This window comes from Lycium ferocissimum, chromosome 3, assembly GCF_029784015.1.
Source record: "Lycium ferocissimum isolate CSIRO_LF1 chromosome 3, AGI_CSIRO_Lferr_CH_V1, whole genome shotgun sequence".
NCBI lineage: Eukaryota > Viridiplantae > Streptophyta > Magnoliopsida > Solanales > Solanaceae > Lycium > Lycium ferocissimum.
The window spans coordinates 66,544,080-66,557,053 of NC_081344.1; the positions used below are offsets into that span (position 1 = coordinate 66,544,080).

A 12,974-nucleotide genomic window follows, 5' to 3' on the forward strand; every position below is an offset into this window, starting at 1 on the left:
TAAAAAAACAATAACAACAATTCTTTTTTTCAAATTCACAACTCATCAACAATTACTTTGCCAACAACCTTTTTCCCAAATCTCAAAAACATATTAAAATCATTGAAATCTTCCAAAAGCCCACAACACTACAACCTTAACATGAATCGTTAAACCTTCATTTTACGTCATAGAATTTACAATACAACAATCAAATCATATTAAAAAAAATTTTTCCTTCCCCTCTACAAAAAAACAGCCACCACACGGCCAATTTACCTTCATGCACAACTTCATGAATTTTGTTCACTTTCAAGTTAAACAACACAAAAAATCTAAAAAATTTAAATTCACCATCTCCCCCAACACACAATACCCCAAAATTTCGCTATTTTTAACATCCATATTTCCTAATTTTCATTCATTCCATATTTAACAAATACATGAATCATATAAAAATAAAAAGATTAAAACATCCCTTCTTCCCCTAATTTTTCACTGGGTGGCTTTCTTTTTTGAAAGAAAGGATGTTTTACATGCCCCAAAATTACTCCACAAGAAAAAGGGGCCCTTTCCAATTATTTAAAAATTGAAAGCAAAACATAAAAACCATAGGGGCCGGTTCGGCCCCCCCTTTGGGTTTCCTCTTCTTTTTTTTTCCATCTTTTTCTTTTCTTGAAGTTTCTGGGGAGGGTAAAAAGATGATTTTTATCATCATTTTAAACCCTTTTAAATATTTAAACATAGGGCCAACCCCCAATCAATGTCCGGCCACCTCCTTCATTTTCTTTTTTTTTTTTTAAATTTTTAATCTCCAAATTTTATTTGCCCCAACTTTCATGAAGTGTTCAACCTTCCAATTACTGGCCCATATTTTAGAATTTAACCATAATCCCACCTTTAACTCCAAATTTTTACTAACACTTCCATCCCACAAAAACTATAAAAATGACTTAGTGCCTTAACACAAAGCTCAGAAAATAACCTCGTCCCTAACTTGTTTTCCTGTGAAATAACCTTCCGAAAAATAATTCGATTTATTAAAATGCGTACATAACACTCGCATACGATAGTTTTGGTTATTACGAGCAGTTGCTTGAGAATTATACGTGGCAACTACTAAGAACAGTATTAGAATACTGATTAAATCAATTTTCATACCCATGGTTAAGTAATTAATGTAATGTAGGAAGGAAAATACAGTGTTTGATCAAAAGAAAATTGTTGGAAGATGTTTATGTAATAGGCTTGCATTTTATGTGTTCAGTAGCAAGGCGTTTATATAGAGGCAGTAGATGAGAAATTAATTCCTAATTAATAGTAACTACTAGTCTGGAGACTCTGGAGTCTGGACTTAACCTTCTTTTAGTCAACAACTGGGATCCAATTCCAACTTGGAAAAGTAGTCTTGATTGATGATTTTTTTAGATTTGTTGATGGAAACTTGAAGTTCAAGTATTTTTTTCTGAATTATGACTTCTGGGCACAGTGATCTTATGCTTTCTAGGAAATTTCAACTAAATTCTACAGAAACTAAACTAACTACATACAATGTGCACTATACCAAAATTTTTGGTTCCAATAATCTCGGCAGTTTACCAGCGCCAGTCTTTCATCCAAGTCTAAGTCAATGTAGAAGTCTTCTCTTGTCTATATTGGTCTTATGCACATAATTACAAATATTGTTCTATGGTTCTTTCAACTTTTACTTCCTACTTTGTAATGTTCTTCAAATTGGTGCTCAAAATGGAGTCACACTGTGTTCCCTCCGCCTGTTAAGCGGTGGAAAATGATATTATGTTTTCTTCATTTTTTTTATTTATCAAATTAGATAAAGGACAATTTCGTAGAACCATATTCCCTTCTAAATTTTGCTTTAGTAATGTTCATCAATTTTGAGATTTTGATCGAATTAGTGACTAGAACTAGATTTGGATGTTTTGTGGCAACATGATGATGAAAACAAGGCCAGAGAGTGAAAGCTCTGCCTAAACAAATCAATCAAATTTAACAAGGCCCGATTCTTAGCTAGACAAGGATTGCGGAGATTGTGATATATAGTTCAATTTTCAATCTTTGATTCTTTAGGTAGCTCATTGTCTTGCGTAAATGGATTTCACAATCACCTTTGAGAAATTCCTCTTCCTTTTGATTTTTCTATGATGTCAAATTAATTCAAGATTGTAATATGCATGTTCGCAAGATACAACCTCAAGTCTTGGGACGATATCTAAATTTATAAACTGTACATCGATGCTGATCAATCACTACCAAAAAAAAAAGTGTTCTTATTTAAACTATACAATTAAATCGATGCTACATGAGACGTTTTATTAAAGATAAGACTAAAAAAAAAACTACCATAAAATTTATCTTTAAAAGTTGGACAAATTTAAGAACTAGAACGAGAGTATGTATTTACATGTTCAGAGCTTCAGACACTATTATCCAAAAATTAGTTGCCTAATATTTTGATTGGACATTTTCTTTTCGTGTGTGTCTATGATAAGTGTTAGTTTCAACTTGCAAATGCAGGATTATTTCCAGGTATGGGATTTCATGAGTTTAAACATTATCCTGTTATATATTTTGGTCATTACTGAATTAATTCAATGAACTAGAGCCTACAAGCGAGTATAGAAGTCTCTCTTGACAATTATATACACCTCGTTGTACTTGTCATTGGATGTGCAAACGAGTTGGAAAAGTTCTCTTGAAAACACAGTATCCTTTCCTCTAATGTTTCTCCAACATTACTTACTGCTGGTTGGTTTTCGTGTCTGAACAAAAATTGCTTATGTTGGCCCAAATGGTAACAGAAACCAATCTGCTAGAAGATAAATCTGCACTTCATTGCTGAATTCTGATTTTTTTTTTTCACATTATACAAACTTTTGTTTAACACTTAGAATTTACACAAAACGAGTTTGCAACATACACAGTAGACTAGACACACCATATAAACTACAGTAGTATATATGAACAAGGTGAACGACAATAGTGTTTAAAGACGAATATAATAAACAACAAACTCCCACAGAGCTTCTCAGCAATTAAGCAGTTGGATAAGAAGCTTGCATAGCAATTCCACAAAGCCCTTTCTCAGCATCAATGCCTCTTTGCATTCTCATGTAACCATTCTCGCCCCAGCTAGTCCCCCACGAGTTCTTGACTAACCAATTCTTTATCCCGTCACTAGTTTTCCCATATCCAACTGCTGTAACACCGTGATCTAACTCAGTTCCATATTCTCCAGTAAAAATACCGCTAGAATAGAACTGAAAATCCAATCGACTAGCATCAATAGCCACGGATACAGGTTGGTTAGCAACAGCACTCAACAGAGCAGATTCACTATTGGCTGGGAAATCTTCATAACCACTAATCTTAGCAGCAACGTTGGATTCCTTTCCAGTTTTGCAAGTGCTATCAGTTCCCTTGTATGGATAATTCAATTCAGTAGTAAGCCCGCGATTCTTGATGATGAACTTAAAAGCATCATCCATAAAAGCTCCCTCACATCCCATATCCGAACTTGTGTCGCAGTCCACGAGTTCTTGCTCAGAGAAAGAGATTAACTTACCTATTTTGATCTTGTTAATCCCTTCAGTAGCCGCAACAGCGGAAAATGCCCAGCAACATCCTACATTATCCGCTTAAATTAATAAGATTCTTTTTTTTTTTTTTTAGTATATTCGTTAAAATGAGGATATTATTAATTACATGACCTAATTTTTATCACTTACCACATTGCCCTTGATCCTTAACTCGAGTAACAACACCTTTTGTCCTCCAATCCATGGTAGCTGGAGCAGTTATATTTTCATACTTGAATGATATGGCTTTTGATGTCTTTTGATGAGACGACATTTTGTACCCGTTGTGAGTTGCTCGGAATTCCTCATTTGTCAGATCTGCAAATTCACTGATGCCCAATTTATAAGGCCTAATTCTAGCCTTGTTGGCCGACTCAATGTAATCAACATTGTCCTTGAAATATTTTGAACCTTTTTGCCTTCTCTAAATCATCTTTGTACACATGTCCAAAGCGAGCCATCCAGTGCTCGTGTTTCTGGATCATCGAGGCTTCGTTCAGGTCACGAGATGTGGCTTGGGAAGCCCACATTCCTAACACTAGTAGAGCAAAAGAGGCAAGCTTACAATTGATTGTTAAACCCATTTTTCACCACTTGAATTTTTCTGTTGATTCTATATGTCTCTGTTTGAACGTTATGGATGAATGCTTAGAGTAACTATGGTATTTATAGTACTAACGTGGGGCACTTGGCCAAAAGGCCATTTTGGAAACTTATTTAGGCAAAAGGCCATAAGCGTTCAGAAATTGGTGCTTTGGACACCATTTATGACGTCATCACCTCAGAGAATTGTTGTGTCAAACCCCAGCCCCAAAGTTTTGAAAACTACACTTTGGCCCCCTCAGCCCCAACTTTTTTATTAGCTGGAATAGAAATAAAAACAAAATATTTCCCTCCAAAAGCTCCCGTTTTCTGCCCTTTTCTGGCTAACATTCTGGCTTTTCACCAGATCATCGGTCCCCAACGACGGCAAGCTTCCATAGTTCAGCCATTGCAAGTAAAATCTAGTAGAAATCGTTGAGAAGGAGCTTTCCTCACTATTGTAAAAGCTCACTTTTCCGGCGAAAATTTCGGCCTCATTCCGACATTCCGTCACTTCTCCATTCAAATACCTCAGTTCGCAACTGGTAAGAGCTTTATCCCTGCTCTTTTTGATCCTGCATCTGGTACAGCTCTCCGGTCAGTAATAGGCCGCAGTCATCAACAAGTCATCGACCAGGCATAGACCAAAGTCATAGTCTATTATATATTTTATTATTGCGTCGATTACAGAATATATTATAGAAGGTGGTGATTACATGGGTGAATGGGAGGAGACCTCAAAATGTTGGAATTGGAATTTGTGAGCAAGGTGACAGTGCCGATTGTCGTGCGTCGCAATGGTACGTATAATAACTTGGTCACGAGCGTAATGGAAAGCGGGGATCAAATTGTGAGCCTAGTGACTTGCGCAATAGTTATATGATTAATTCTTTGCCCACTAGGGGAAAAACCCATCCTTCTTTCATAACGAATGATAGGCAGGTGGTATTGTACATGCCTGAAGTTGTTGCTGATGGTTCTAGGCCTGTTTTAAGAATAAATGTTGTTGAGAGGTCTCAAGTTGGTTCTACATCGAAGCACCACCCTCAACCACGACCCACCACATCGCCACAACCTCCAAACGATGAAGCTTCAATGCAACATGAGGGCATGGGTGATCATTTTATAGATATGGATGATCCTGATAGTGATGACGAAGAGTGTGATGGAAATGATGGGGGTGATGGGCAGCCACCAAGTGGTTCACAAAGCAACCACAACTTCATTGATGGAACCGGTTTTTACTGTGGGCAAAATACCTTAAGCACAAGTAATGTTGTCCTTATAAGAAGGTTGTGCTTTGAGAACAATAACTTATTATCAGACTAATTGGATAGTAGTGATTTAAGGACCATTACGAGTCCTAAAACTATTTTGATCTTGTGTCTAATTGGTGGGGACTCTTATATGATGTATTAAAGTGTTATTATAGTGTTTAAATAGTATCAAGTCTTTTTATTTATTTTATTTTCACCTTTTTAGACTAATATTAGTGATTTAAGGACCATTAGGTATCCTAAAACTACTTTGAACATGTGTCTAATTGGTGGAGACTCTCATATGATGTATTAAAGTGTTATTATAATGTTTAAATAGTATCAAGTCTTTTTCTTTTTTTTTGGCTTTTTTAGACTAATATTAGGGATTGAAGGACCATTAGGCGTCTTAAAACTATTTTGAACATGTGTCTAATGGATGGGGACTTTCATATGATGTATTAAAGTGTTATTATAATGTTTAAATAGTATCAAATCTTTTTATTTATTTTATTTTATTTCTTTTTGGGCTTTTTTAGGTTTGGGGTTTGGGGTACATTTTTTTTTGTTAAGTCTGTTGGACTTGTGCAAATTTAGCAGGCTTCTCATTCCAATAAAAACCCTTATTCCCGTGGTTTATAATAAACCTTTATGGTCCATCATAGACCGTCTCAATGAGTAATTATAGATCATAGTCCTTTACTATAGTTATGTTTATTAATCGACCTAGCACACTTAGAGCCCGTTTGGATTGGCTTTTTTGAGTATTTGGCTGGCCAGCTTAAAGCTATTTTGTGTTTAAATAAGCCCAAAAAAATAATTGAGCCCGTTTGAATTACTTATCTAAAGCAGCTTATAAGCTGGAAACAGCTTATAAGCCAAAAAAAATAAGTTGGGCTACCCCAATTTTTTTTTTGGCTTATAAGATGCTTTTTTTAAGCCCATCCAAACAGGCTTTTAGCTTTATTTTGACGGTTAGAAAAAATGCATTACAACGGTAATAAAATAAAATATTCTTAAATTTACATCGGTAACAATCAGCCTTCCCTATATAAAACCGACTCAAAATTCAAACACCCACCTCTATTGTCTCTGTTGTTGATCAAACACGTCCATTGTCTCTTTTCTTGATCAAACTCCACCCAAAATGTCTCAACTATCCGAAATATCTCAACCGCAAGATCCCGACATTTGTTTCTGCGGTGAATACACTATCTTGAAGACATCACGCACCCCAAAGAACCCAGGTCGCAGATTCTTTAGTTGTGCAGTTGGAACTATAAGTTTCTAATTTAAAATGTTTGCGTTTTTTATATGGTTTCAAGACAAAAAATTCTAATTGATTGCTATTTGTTTCAGGATTATGGTGACTGCGACTATTTCAGGTTTATTGATCCACACCCCAACAAAACACCAAAAAAATCTCAAATGAGCCCAGGACCTAGCAGAGCCCTCGGTGGACACGACACACCAACATCAAGAGGCTTAACCAAATCTAAAAGTCGAAAAATAGGCTCAGAGAATCTTTAGAGAACGGGGAATTACTTCAGTCTTTGTTTAGAGAATCTGAAGAAAAGAAGAATCGGTTGAAAGTTATGTTGGGAGAAGCTAAATTTGAGAGGGATAATGTAAAACAGAGGTTGGTGGCGGCTGCAGAGAAAATTAATAGACTAACGATGCTTTTGTATGGTTTATTAGTGATGTTTGCTATATGACAATATGCAATAGTAGTCGTAGTGGGATTTTAACGTATTTCATTTTGGCGTATGAAGAATTTTGGACAATATGAAGCGGGTTTTATTTATATGAAAAATATATGTGTTTGTCCTCAAGCGTTATAACATCTCTATTGAGTTTGTGCAAAAACTTTATTCATAGTCGATAATAGTATATATAAACTCACAGTTGATGATCAACAATCTTCGTAGTAGATAATCATATTTGAAGACATCCAAGTTCATAATGAAACAACACACTTAGATACACAACAGTCAAATTAATTGTTTGTTAAAACAATCATACTTGAAAAATCCAAAATATTTATGCACATCCAAATTCAAAAGGCAACAACACAATTATATACAAAGGTTTCAATGATCTAACCTTTACATATATTAATCCAAAACAGTCAAAATAATTGTTTGTTAAACTGTCAGACATTAGTACTTAAAACAATCATCATCCTTCACCACACACATTCAGCAAAACTTAATTGTTTCTTACATACAATCCAAATAACCAAATTAGTTGTCTGAAGAACCATTAATCAGCGACGCCCGACACAACTTTTTCAAGGTCACATTCAACATCAGCTTGACTCGCCTCACTAGCATTCTTCTCATCAACCTTAGCAGGGACATCTGCGCACTAGCAATCTTCTCGCACTTGAGTACGGTGGCATAGGAGCTCAACCTTCTCGATCTCGCCTTCTCAACTTTCTCGACTTTAGAAATCCTCTAGGGACCTCGACCTTATTAAGATCAGCAACATTCAGCAATCTTCTCATTAACCCCCACTTGGCAGTTAGCAACAGACATCTCGCCTTCCTTCTCGAGGGCTCGAGCAAACCTCGGTCTAGGAGCTCGAGGCACTTACATTCACCTTGTTGATAGCAGATGGGTCCACAGGTGCTTGTGCTGCATTTTTTGGACATAATTAAAAAGAATGCAAGTCCTATACAACACAATTACAACAACAACAAAAAAATTCAAAAAGTTCACCTTTCTCTTTAACAGTCTCCTGATTCTTCTTCTTCGCCTTTTCGCTTTTTCTAAATCTTTTTGCCTCCACATAAGCGAGAACAACATTCAGAGACTCCTCCATCTTCACCAAATGCTGTTGTAGTTCCACATGCTCTATCCGGCTGTATCTAGAACGGGCTCCCACTTGGTGCGGCACGACCCCTAGAAGTCTCAATGCCAACATTACCACTAAAATCTTCTGATTGAATATCTTCCATATCATATGAGGGCTCCTTGGACTCCTTTTCAAACCTGTTATGATGCTTCGAGGCATGATGAGTATCCTCATCAGAATTCTCCTTAGGCTGCTCTCTCAACCTACTAGGAGCCTCCGAGCCATTCTTTGGTGTAACCAATACGGTCACGCCTTCCAATTCAATCTTCAATTTATCTATGATGGGATCATCAACCTCATCATAAAATGCCAAGAAGTCTTTCATGTAGTCCTGCTCCATCTCACGTATTATGGGGATGATGTAAGGGTGCACAACCTACAAATATGCAAAACATTAGCATTTAGTTTATATTTTTTTCAAAAACATCGATAATAGACTCCAAATTTATACCTGTGTATTTCCCCCTCCTATACTAAAAAGATCACATTCAGTAAATCGCTCCATTTTTGTGGTGTGCCACCTAAGAATCCTAGGAATAGGCAAAGGAACCTTATCTGATTTGCCAAAGATATAGTCCAAGTGTGAGGAAAGCTTCATAAGTCCAGACCTATAATAACACAAATAATCACTGAGTGTAAAAATAAATAACACACAATCTATAATCTACTACACCAGTGGTTTATAACATGTACCATGAATGCCCAGGGGAAGTAGTAGAGAGCATATGATGGCATCTTCTTATCAAGGTGGGTTTGGTGGTGCCTGGGAATGTCTACCTTATCCATCAAGTATTCCAACGTGAGTTCAAAGGATTCTTTTCAAAGGATTCTTTTCCCCAAGGATAGCTCTGGAAGAATTCCAAATCGTCAACCATTTTAAACCAATCTGCGTCCATGCCCCTGGACACATCTTTGGCCATCAAAATTGTATGGAGAAACCACATAAGACAACATTTCAGCTTTTCTTCTTTATTTAATCTAGGCCCTCTTATCACCGACAATAACTTCTCTGATGTAATCTTCTTCTTTCGAGTAACCTTTGCGTAGAATTCTGCCCCTTTCTTAATTGGCCTATCCTCTCTAGATTGAGAGGGATAGGACCCACAATTTAAACCGGTGATCAACGCAAAGTCCTTCAAGCCAAAACACGCAGGCTTGTCGTTCACGAGGAACCACATTTCACGTTTCTTTTTCTGGAACACATGATGAAGAAGCATGTAGTGGATCATCCGTCCGTTGAAATTGATGAAGAATTTTGACAGCTTTCTAAAGTGCCTAAAACAGGAATGCTTCCACATTTTCCTTAGTTTTTGATCGCTCAACACATTGCTAAATTCAACTAACAACGATAGCCTGCTCCTAACAGAAACTTTGCTGCAAAGGTTTCATAATCATCCAGCCAATTGATCAAGCCATACTTTTCAACGTTAATTGTCTTTGCACAATATGGAAAGGACAAAGGATCAACATCTTCGGCAGCACTAGAGTGTTTTGAACCATCCCCAGATACACTCTCAACTCTACTATCAGCTCTATCTCCATCAACACTACACTCATCAATGGGGTCTGAGTGGGACGCACTCTCAGCTTCTGCACTTCTTTTTCTTTTTCTATCTCGGCTAAGTTCTTCACCTCTTCTATTTTTATCCTTACGATTCGCATTAGAACGAGTTTTAACCATAGCACAAGAACGGGGGAGTATTTTTCCTCCTCTGCCTCTACACCTAGGCATTTATACGATCCATATACAAATAATAGAGACGTTGATCAACTACGATATAACAATAATCGACCAAAAGTCTATTAATAGACCATATATAATTTCAAAAAGCAAAAACAGAAAAACAAAGATCGAAACATTCAAATCATAAATAACACACATTTCGACGAAAAAACAGCAAAACAACAAAGGTTTTGAAAAAAAGCAGATTTTTATGAACCCAGTTTTTTATCAAGATTGAAAAAAATAAAAAATTTCAGGGCAATATGGAGCTCAAAATGCTCCGAAGGAGTTGCAAATTTAAAGAACTTACTTGTTTCCAACGATCAAGGCGTCTTGGAGCTTGGGGGAGAGGTGGAAGTTTGAGAGTTCCAAGCTAGAAAGAAAAATAAAGAAGTGTAAAGGGACGGATGAGAGAGAAAGGGTTTTTGTGTATCTTATTAGAAGTCAACTGGACTTAAGTGTATAACTTAAAACTTCAAATGTTTTTAAAATTATGAAAAGTACCCCATTCTCATTTTTCTAAACCCTAAAACTGAAAAATAATTGAAAAAGAAAATCAGTGGCCACAGTGCAAATTAAAACTTACAAGTGGCCTTTTTCACAAATCTTCTCTACTAACGTTGTGGTGATATATTAAGGTAACTCAAATGTTATCATTTTCAATTGATGGTTGAATTCCTTGGAAAGCACGGCAAGTTATATATTATAGACTGATTTTTTTCTACTATATAGAAGCGCGGGTTTAGAGGCAGGATCGTCGACCAAGGGCATAAACATAATTTCACTTGCATCTAAAAGTGCTTTGCCTCATGTGCTCAATGGCTGCCACGCATATGTATCAACACACATTGGGAGAAGTAGAAGAAATCAATTGTAAATTTAAATGTGGACCCCATTTTGTTACTTATCTTCCAAAGATATCTTCTTCTTCTTTTTTTCTTTTTCTTTAGTTGAAGATTATCGGATCAGAAAACTATAAGTGGCAAAAGTTGCATACCATACAATTTCTTGTCTTTTCTTAAACTAGCCTGAGAAATAATTAATATTGTTGTATCATTTTATTTACCATGTTTATTAAAAATGATTGATTTAAATAAAATATTTGTCATTTAAAAATAACAATATAATTAATCAATTTTCACATTTACTCTTACTCTAATAAATGTGAAAAGATATTAATGTGACGAAATGAAAAGTAATGGAGTAGTAAACCGAAACCAAAAATAAATAAGACTAATTTAATCAAATTATTCTTTTAGTTAATATTTAAGAAAAGAGTGTTCAAAAAAACAAACATAACAACTAATTAAGCAGATGAAGTACTTGAAATTAAAATAAACTAGGAGTGTTCACTAAAATTTTAAAATATGGTTCTTTATTTAATCAGAAAATCAAATTTATGTTTTGTTTCATTTTAAACATTTGAAATTAATTTAGATGTTTGAACTAATCTATGTTTACTTTAATTTTATAATTAATCAAATTAGATTTTGATTTAAAAAAGGTATTATTTGAGTCTAATATATGTACATTGACAAGGCAATATTTTTGCACTTTTAAATTAATGAAATTAAAATCTATTGATTATAGCATATTACTTCAATTAGTGTTTAATATTGCTATTCTTTTGTCTCAAATAAGAAGGGGAAAGCAGTTTCCTTTTAAGCAAATTATCTCTTGTTAAAAAATATTAATGAAATTATTATATTGAGGTATTTGAGTTCTCGCAAACTCTATACTCTAATCAAAAGTTAATAAAATAAAGTTTTGGCTACGGAATATGACTTATTATATTGATTGTGCTCTGTATATACAACTTATTGGCAATTAAAGATGTAAAAGAATTTAAGCGAACTTGTGTTAGTGGGTGAGGCACAAGGTAAGAATTTTCATTAACTTTTGTCAAAGGGTACTCCCTCCGGTTTAAAATAAGTGTCCAGTTACTCTTTTTCATGCTCTTTAAGAAAACACAGCTATCTCCTAGGAAAAAAATTGGTATTTTGATGAAACTATTCTTAATTAATAAGATTCTTACTTATTTATTGTCTTGAGTAAATAAGAATGAATATGAAAAAATTAATTCCTTCTTAATTTTATTAAGTATACACTTATTTTGAATTTAAAAAAAAAGGCTAGATAAAAAATTATTTTGAGCTGAAGGGAGTATATATGTAAACAACATCGTAGAAACCGTGTCACTTACCAATGATGCATCAATGCCCATCTCTCCTTTGCAATTTCATATCGACACAAATTCAATTACGAATAGCTATTCCAAGCTTTACCATAGCACGGGCGTAACTATTGATAACGTCCAAATCCACCCTATTAATTAGAATGAGCACGGTCGTATGTAAATATAATTTACCCAACTATGCGTCAGGGTCGATCCCACAGAGAACAATATATAGGCGATTAGGAAAAGTAGGAATTATCACCAACAATAGCTATGCCAAACACTTAAAAGGTTATTTAGAGAGAAAATTATAACTAATTGTGAAAACGTAAACTAACCTAGAAAGCAAGTAAACGATCAATGGCCACAAGAATGGATACAAAGGAAACTACGTTCAAGTAACGATCTAATGTATTTCATGATTTACAAATAATGGTGAGTTTATATTACTTAGCCTCTGATAATGACACTAACTTAGCTTCATCCGAAGACTAACTAGACTACCTAATTGAATATCCCTAAAGCAATTAGGAGCATTAAGAACACCCGAATATGGCTACAAGTGGTGTCGCCTATCCCTAGGTCAATTTCCATTAGATGAGGTTTAACGCCCCAAATTCTTGTTAATTATTCTTTCTCAATCCCGAGTTTGCCTCTTCCGAGTTTAAACCGAAATAAATGGGCAAGTCCTCGGGTTAGCAATTCCCTTAAGACACATTAAAGAACAAGAATAATTAAAACAACATTAACTCACTTCATTAGGAATAAAAATCATTCAATACATAATCAAAACAAGAGTTTCAATC

The 12,974-nt window shown here is 35.1% G+C and overlaps 1 pseudogene; it reads right to left on the bottom strand.

The window, feature by feature from the left end:
• Window positions 1-2,819: 2,819 nt before the first annotated feature.
• On the bottom strand, window positions 2,820-4,182 carry LOC132050457 (senescence-specific cysteine protease SAG39-like; annotated as a pseudogene).
• Between the last annotated feature and the right edge of the window lie 8,792 nt (window positions 4,183-12,974).